The sequence below is a fragment of the Panthera pardus genome, unplaced genomic scaffold, assembly GCF_024362965.1.
Source record: "Panthera pardus isolate Hobbes unplaced genomic scaffold, ASM2436296v1 HiC_scaffold_144, whole genome shotgun sequence".
Classification (NCBI taxonomy): domain Eukaryota; kingdom Metazoa; phylum Chordata; class Mammalia; order Carnivora; family Felidae; genus Panthera; species Panthera pardus.
In genome coordinates, this window is record NW_026526704.1 from 61,390 (window position 1) to 69,979 (window position 8,590).

Below are 8,590 nucleotides of genomic sequence, written 5' to 3' on the forward strand. Positions count from 1 at the left end.
TTCTATTTAAGAATTCCCAACACTGACAACTCTTATAAAGACCATCCAAGCACGGGACACAGAACTGCATTAGACCACATTCTTATGGCTACCTGGCAGACATTAGAACTTCCGGCCTTCGTGGTGACACCCCGAGCTCACTGGTGAGCTCTGCTTCCGAGTGCTCCCGTGAAGCACACCACAAGCTCAGTCCGTGTTCACGGGACCACACTTAACAGATCGGGAACAGAACAGAACACACACCATACGGTGTTCACAGCAGCTGACGGAAGGGCAGGGGAAATACAAGTACCTCACACATCCAACTAACGGGGTTCTCTGAGAACAAAACTCTCTTTACGTCTTCCAACGTCTTCCAACGGGTGTGGCTGTCCTTTGGATGCAGAAAACATTCGCATGTCATTTGCTATCGTTGCTCTCGGCACGCTCTTGCACCGAGGTCAAGGGACTGAGAGATGCATCTCACCAGGTTAAAAAAATCTATCCATCGTGTGCCACCGCCACGGAGTCTCTGCACGCACTCTCTCCTTTTCTCACTCACACTAGCCTTTCGTACTTCGGCACCACTGTCGGTCGAACACGAGGATCAGAAAACACAAGGTTTCAGAACTTCTAACAGCCTTCTGGTTACATAGCACACCCTTGCATTCATAGCATTGATACGACTCCGCGAAATAAAGAGTAGCGGATACAAACGAGACACCCACCGTCAAAGTCACAGCCTGTATGGTGTGAAGACGAATTCAAGAGTGAGAAAGCACGTAGACGGAAATATTCCTTCCTATGGCAGAATATTTACAGCACTGCTTTCAATGAAGTGCTTCTCCCGTAAACATTTGAAATGAGATGAACGGCACAGATTCAATGAAGGCTTCATACTGTACTTGTGCATAGGAAGGGAGACAAGTGTCACAAACTAAAAACGAAAGCAAAAAGACCAAACACTGTGACACCATGATCTCCAAAAAGGAGGTTTTCCCGGGGGTGGGGAAATAATGTGGTGGGGTTCCAATTAAAACAAGGAAAAAAGAATGTACTTCTAATGAATGGTTTCCATAGTGAACACGCACAAAGAATTCACTTGACGAGTCCAGGGATACAATATTACAGGAGAAATCCTTTGATATCCATTGTAGCCTGTGTGTGTGTGTGTGTGTGTGTGTGTGTGTGTGTGTGTGTGTGAGAGAGAGAGAGAGAGAGAGAGAGAGAGAGAGAGAGAACGAGAACCAATCAGGCAAACAGCAGTTCGCTTTCAAACACCTGATATTTCAACACTTCATGTAACAAAACTTCTAAAATTCATTTAGCTTTGCCTCTCTTTCTGAAGAAAAATGTCAAAAATAGTGGTGAATATACCCCACGCTGAACGTACTGATTCTGAAAACTCTCAGTATGGATGGGTTTTATAATACACTTAACCATGGGTGGGGTGCCTGGGTGGCTCCGTCAGTTAAGTGTGTGACTGCGGCTCAGGTCATGATCTTACGGTTTGTGGGTTCGAGCCCTGCACCGGGCTCTGTGCGGACAGCCTGGAGCCTGCTTCGGATTCTGTCTCCCTCTCTCTCTGCTCCTTCTCCTTCCCGCTCTGTCTCTCTCGGTCTCTCAAAAATAAATAAATGTTTTAAAAAAAAGAAAGAAAGAAAGAAAGAAAGAAAGAAAGAAAGAAAGAAAATGAAAGAGAGAGAGAGAGAGAGAGAGAAGAGAGAAGAGAAGAAAAAAAGAAATACACTTACCATGTGTTTAGAAAAATTTGAATTCCTACCAGTCTATACCTACCCCGCTGTATAAATTCCCCAGCTGGAAGATTTAGAATCCGTGCTTGAGCCAAAGCCTGCAGGAAAACCGCTGCCTGACTCTGCATTTGATGGGGGTCCCCAACCGATGGCCGCACCTGATTTAGAACCACTATCGGAGTTCTTTCCAGAACCAGGGACCTGAGGAGGTTCCTCAACACATGACACATAGAAGTACCCTACGACCCAGCACTTTCATGACTAGGTACTTAGCCAAAGGATACAGGTCTGCTGTTTCCAAGGGGCACACGCACCCCAGTGTGCATAGCAGCACTATCGGCGGTAGGCAAAGTATGGAAAGGGGCCAAATGTCCATCGATGGATGAATGGATACAGAAGAGGTGGTATCCATCTACAACGGAGCAGTGCTCGGCCACCAGAGGGAATGAAGTCTTGCCATTTGCAAGTACCTGGATGGAACTGGAGGGTGTCATGCAAAGTGACATTCGTCCCTCAGAGAAACACATGTATCACAGGACCTCACCCGTGTGAGGACCTTCACTTCCCAAACAGAGGAACTCTGGGAAGGGAACCCGGGAAGGGAAGGGAAGAAGGGAAGAAGGGAAGAAGGGAAGGGAAGGAAAAATAACATACAAACAGGGAGGGGGACAAAAACGTAAGAGGCTCTTCCCTAAGGGGAACAAACAGAGGGCTCCTGGAGGGGGTTGTGCCAGGGCGGGGGCTGAAAGGGCGAGGGGTATGAAGGACTCTCCTCCTCAAACCACTGTTGCCCTATAGGCTAAGTACCTTGGGGGTACATTGAGAAAAATAAATTCAATGATAATATCAGAGAGGGCGAGGGTGAGGGCGAGGGCTACCTGATCATCTGCAAATGTAACAAAGGGAAAGTCCGGGAACCGTTTGGGAATGAAGCTGTCTACCGCTTCTCAGTCCTGGCAAAAGAACTGCTGCAGCTTATAGGCAGTCACGTCCCTCTGTAAGGCACCCGACAAACGCCTTCCTGCTTCTCAAAAGCTCATCTGGGCTTGGATGAGATTCAGGAAGTTTGCAGTCACACCATCGTTCCTTGATCGCGTGACTTTCACCTGGGTTTCCTATTACGTAAAAGGAACACAGCCAAAACCCTTTGAAGGACTAGTGTGAATATCTTTCCTGTCCTGAACCAGAAGAACCTCTCCAAAGCTCCCAAAATATTCTTTCAGATCCTGTTCGGTTGTTTTCCACGGGAGACCCAACACTCTTAAATCTGACGTACCCTGGATGGCTCTCTTCACTTTCACTGCTGAAGAAGCAGGCACCTGTCTCGTCCCTTTTTCTGTGGCTATCTTTGGGATAAGTTGACGACTATCCGCTACCGGATTTCCCCAGCCAGCATCAGGGATGCGCAGAATGTCTTTGACCAGCCGGACACCTCTCATACGCTGAGACGCTGGATTCCGGTAGTGCAGTCCACGTGCTGCCGACAAACTGGGCTGTCACTGTGGACAGCAGCACTGTCCCGTCGTCTTCCGATGGCATTTCGATGGGCTCGTCATTCTCATCTTTGGTCACCCGAGTACATTCAGACACCTGCTCTTATTTCTCCGCTAGGCCGCTGCTAGGAAGCCTGACAGGGAACCCGAAGCGGCGAGGGATCCAGGAGCAGCCCAGCTACCGCTTCGCTCCCACGAAATGGCCGCCTTGTAACTCTTTACGGAAGAGGAAAAAACACCACCGTGACCGCCACCATTTAATAACCTTGCTCTAAGTGTGGAGAAAGCAACCACCCATCCCCAAAAGGAAACTTCGGCAGGCTACACGTATAGGACATATGGAGCCTATACTTGCAAGTGCTTACTTACATGGGAACATGGAAAGGTCACCTGAGTCCCTGATGGCCCAGATGGGGTTCTTTGGAGGTGTCTGAATGAGTTTCCTTGTGTGCTCCCTTAGGGAAAGCTGGCCGTGAGACGACGCAGCCAGAAACTAGGAAGCCCTTTGGTTCCATCAGCGAAGCCCCGGCTTTTGGGGAGGAAGGGACGCTCACGGAGATATCCCGGGCCACATTTGGTTTGTGGGTTGCTGCAGCTTTTGGCTTCTTTGCACCAAATTGGCTGTGTTCTCATTGGAAATGGAAAACACCTGCACGATGGGATCCATCCACGGTAATGCTCTCGTGCGATTGGATTTGTTTTTATAAAAGGGGGAGATTTGACCATTGGGTCTTTCGCGTCCTCTCCACAAATAGGAGTGAAACAGAGGCTGATGTTGGTTTGCATCTTGTTTGTGGATCTATGGCCACAGGTGTTATCCATGTGAGATGTTTTCTCTACCTCTGGATGCTATTGCTCACACCAATTTGTAACCGAGCTCCGTTACTGTGTTTCAAGGCAAGCTCTTGTGAACATTGGGCATTCTAACACTCAGGAGGATCAGAACAAACCCAAATGTGTTTCACATTCACGTGAACGGGGTATGGGTGTGGGGTGTGTGTGTGTGTGTGTGTGTGTGTGTGTGTGTGTGTGAAATTCTCTACATTCAGAGTTTTATGTTACTCCATAAGAAAGTTGCCTCATGGGAAGGGACACAATTGATGGCCCAGAGAGAGGAGAGATAAAAATTGAACACACCTGCCCTCCCCGATACACCCACACCCACACACCCTTTCCCAATAGTCAGAAGAATGAGGAAGAGGAGGAAGAGGAGGAAGGCAGACAGATGCCAGTGACCCTAAACCCGCCCCTCCTCCTCCCCGAGCACAAGCGTCAAGATGGGTGCCCACCCCACGGCCTGCTCCTCCTTCACCTCTTCCACAGGGGGCTGAAAAGCAACCAGAGACAAAGCCACTTTTGCAGGAGGCAAAGACAGGAGACAGAGATGGAAGAAGAAGTAGGAGGTGGACGCGCAGACGCGGAGTTGGAGGCGCAAAAGAAAAAGATGAAAGAAACACAAAAAGGTGAGTCCAAAACTTTAAATCTGCCTGGGGCCTGGCCGGCGGCTCCCTGGCCGCCTCCCCCTCCCCCTGTTTCTGCATCAGTTGGTGTGGCTCCAGTGATCTCCTAGGCCATCCCCAGTGGTGGGGCCTCCCGTGTGAGCCTGATGGTGGGGAAACAGATCGTTTGACTTTTTAGTGGACACGGGTGTGACGTCTTGGGTACTAAGGGCCATGGAAGGGTGATTGCTTACTTAAAATGGACATATTTTCGGAGCCGTCGATATCAAATACAATGCAGATAGTTAGGTTTTATTCTTTGTGGTGGTGGTTGTAAAATGGCTTGAATTTGGTGCTCTCTGCATGACAAGCCTTTGGGGTGGGCAGCTCCGGTCATGGCCTTGCTTCCGTCCCAATACTGACCCTGTAATTGTGGTCCTCAAAATATACATCTCTGTGACCTTTACAAACAACATAACACGTTTTCTCCCTCGTTTTACAACAGGTATCAAAAACAAAATCAAAAAAACTTTACAAACACTTACGCCCTTCCTTGTTCCACTCAGACACGCACTCTAGGGTTCAGGCCCGAGGCAGGGGCCTAATCAGCTTTCATGTGACTTCAATTTATGACTTCACCGGTACCCGTTGCAGTTTGTCAGCAAAAAGTACTTCAAACGATGGTCGATTTTGTCTCTCGCATACAGTGTTCGTGGGTGAATGTTGACAGGAGATAGGTTAAATACACAAAAATGTTTACTCGTAAACCTTTAAATTTTTTCCTTGTACCATTTATTTTTGAGAGAGAGAGAGAGAGAGAGAGAGAGAGAGAGAGAGAGAGAGAATGAGAGAATGAGAGAATGAGAATGAATGTCAGCGAGGGAGGGGCAGAGACAGAGGGAGACACAGAATCCGAAGCAGGCTCCAGGCTCTGAGAGGTCAGCACAGAGCCCCACGCGGAGCTCGAACTCACGAGCTGTGAGATTGTGACCTGAGCCGAAGTCGGACGCTTAACCGACTGAGCCGCCCAGGAGTCCCTATTTGTAAACTTTTAAAATGGCTTCCCAAATCTTTCATGACCTGTAACTTCAAAGCTTTGCTAAGTTAAGTGGTAAATTAGGTTCAGTTCTTCAGACATCTGAGTCTTTTCCACAGAAGATAAAATACTAAATTGTGAATTACTAAACCTACGGCGTTTTCTTTTCTTTGTTTGTTTTTTTGTTTTTTGTTTTGCTGTGTGTGTGTGTGTGTGTGTGTGTGTGTGTGTGTGTGTGTGTTTGGTCTTTGGCTTTATTCAGAAAAACAGTAAAGATACTTGGGTCTGTTAGTAAACATGTTTCATCGTTTGTTGTTTTTTTTTTTCCTTGAAGATTTGTTTTCCAGCCTATTTCTTTATTTTTAGGAGAGAGAGAGAGAGAGAGAGAGAGAGAGAGAGAGAAAGACACACACACACACACACACACACACACACACACACACACACACACACACACAGAATGAGTCGGTGGGAGGGGCAGAGGATCCGAAGCGGGCTCTGTGCTGACAGCACAGACAGCCCAATGCATGGCTCAAACTCACGAACCGAACCGTGGGATCATGACCTGAGCCGAAGTTGGATGCTTAACTGACAAAGCCACCCAGGCGCCCGTTTCATGACTTGCTAAAAATTGTACAGTAAAAGAAAAAAGAAACAAAACCAAACACCACAACGTGTTTCTGAAAATGATGAGATACATTCGTACATTTGACAGTGTAAAGAAATCTGGTGTGTGGGGGGCCTGGGTGGCTCAGTCGGTTAAGCGTCTGATTTCACCTACGGTCATGGTTCATGGATTTGAGCCCTGAGCTGGGTTCTGCACTGACAGTGCAGAGCTCCCCCTCTCCCCCTCTCCCCCTCTCCCCCTCTCCCCCTCTCCCCCTCTCCCCCTCTCCCCCTCTCCCCCTCTCCCTTTCCTCCCAGCTCTCAAAATAAAGGAATTAACTTAAGAGGAAAAAAAGAACTCCATAAAAAAAAATAAATAAAAAGAAGGCAGGCAGGCGGAAAAGAAGAGAGAAAAAACACAAAATACTATATGGTCAATCGCTATTCTTGCTGTGCTTATGTCAATACTGAAGCCATGTCTGTTAACACTGGACTTATTTTACAAACAAATAAGTTTTCATTGGGCTATCTTTGACAGGAATGGAGGGGTCTCGATAGAAAAAGATTGTATTTCAATAGCTCTTTTGTGGATGTTAACTTCTAGTTCTGGTTAATTAATTTTCTTTGACTGTTTGTTGTTTGCCTTTAAAACTGGGCTGGATCCTGAATCCTGGTTTCCTCGAATATCTGACTATGACTCTTCAAACTCAGGCTTCCAATCCTCTCCCATCCTCTTATCTTACCATCCTGAAGAACTCAAATGGCCCTTTTCCCTGAAGCCCTGCAAAGGAAAGCTGGACAACTGGAGATAAACTTCAGAGAAATTGCCACAGTTGTAGACAATCTGTGTGCCTGTTGCTCTATGGGCCATTCAGAACGAGACATTTGCTGCTGTTGTGTTTTTGTTGTTTTTAAAGTAGGCTTCACCACGCCCAGTGTGGAGCCCAACTGGGGCCTTGAGCTCACGACCCTGGGATTGAGACCTGAGTGGAGATCCAGACTTGAATACTGAACCTGAACCCACTGAGCCACTCAGAATCCCCCAAAATGAGACATTTGAACTACATGCCAGAAAAATCGGTCAGATTGCCCCCTGCCTGCTCCCACTCCAGCTGAGGATGCTTCGAGCCTGGCATCTAGACACCTTCTCACTGACCGCACTTGGGACTTAGACACTGGGTTTATAAGTTGTTCTACCCATTAACCCGTGGTGTTCTTTTCTTTCTGTAGAAGTACCTCTTATTAGTTATCTGATTGCTTGCTGAACGAGGAGGCAGAGTCAAAGCTAGTTCACAAACACTTGCTGCAACTGTATTAGCTCCTCTTTAGAAATAAGAACCCATATTTTATTTGTATTTTTATAAGTTTCTTAATATTTATTTTTGAGAGGGGGTGGGGGGAGGGAGACCCATAATCTGTAGCTGGCTCCAGGCTCTGAGCTGTCTGCACAGAGTCGGATGCGGGGCTCGAAATCACGAACGGCGAGATCCTGACCGGAGCCAGAGTCCAATGCTTAACCCACGGAGCCACCCAGGTGCCCCAGCAACAAAAGCCCACATAAACAGGGGCACCTGGATGGCTCAGTCGGTAGAGCGTGTAGCTCTCGATCTTGGGGTTGTAAGTTCGAGCCCAACGTTGGGTGTAAAGGTTACTTAATAAGATTTAAAAAAAAAACATACAAATAAAATCAGACAGCAATTCACTTGGGTACAGTAAGAGGCCCTTGACCACCACAACCTTCCCCCCCGTGCCCTCCCCCCACAAGGTGGTTATAACATTGGGTTTGACTATACTGTTACTATTCCTTAGAATACACTTGGGGAGAAATCTCAGGATATGATGCAGTACCAAACTATGCAGAAAAATACCCAAGATCTCAGATAGGAATTATCTCTGATTCCCCCCCCCCTCCCCACCCCCAATTAGCACAAGGGAGCAAAAGTTGTGACCTGCACCCTGTCAAATCCTTCCCTTCCAAAGCCCCTGCCACACCCTAATTCGGCTTGAAATAGTTTCAGAAGGTGGACCTCCATCCCTGTTCCATAGAAGTGGAATGAGGGATTGACAATGGAAACTTATAAAGGGGAAGAAAACTTAACACCTCTGACTCCATGTTGCTTCGATTCCCTTCACAACTTCTGTGTAGCCCTGCACCTAGGCCTGTGACAGGTGAGATTTACAGAAACTGTTCTCACCGGGGGAGATAAACGGATAGCCCTAGCCCGAGCCATCACCCATCATCGTCCCCGTTCCTTACCATTGGGAAATGATCCAAACTCCAGA

General features: G+C 47.5%; 1 pseudogene; it reads right to left on the reverse strand.

The window, feature by feature from the left end:
- Positions 1–2,452: 2,452 nt before the first annotated feature.
- On the reverse strand, positions 2,453–3,893 carry LOC128776950 (TAR DNA-binding protein 43-like; annotated as a pseudogene).
- Positions 3,894–8,590: the final 4,697 nt, after the last annotated feature.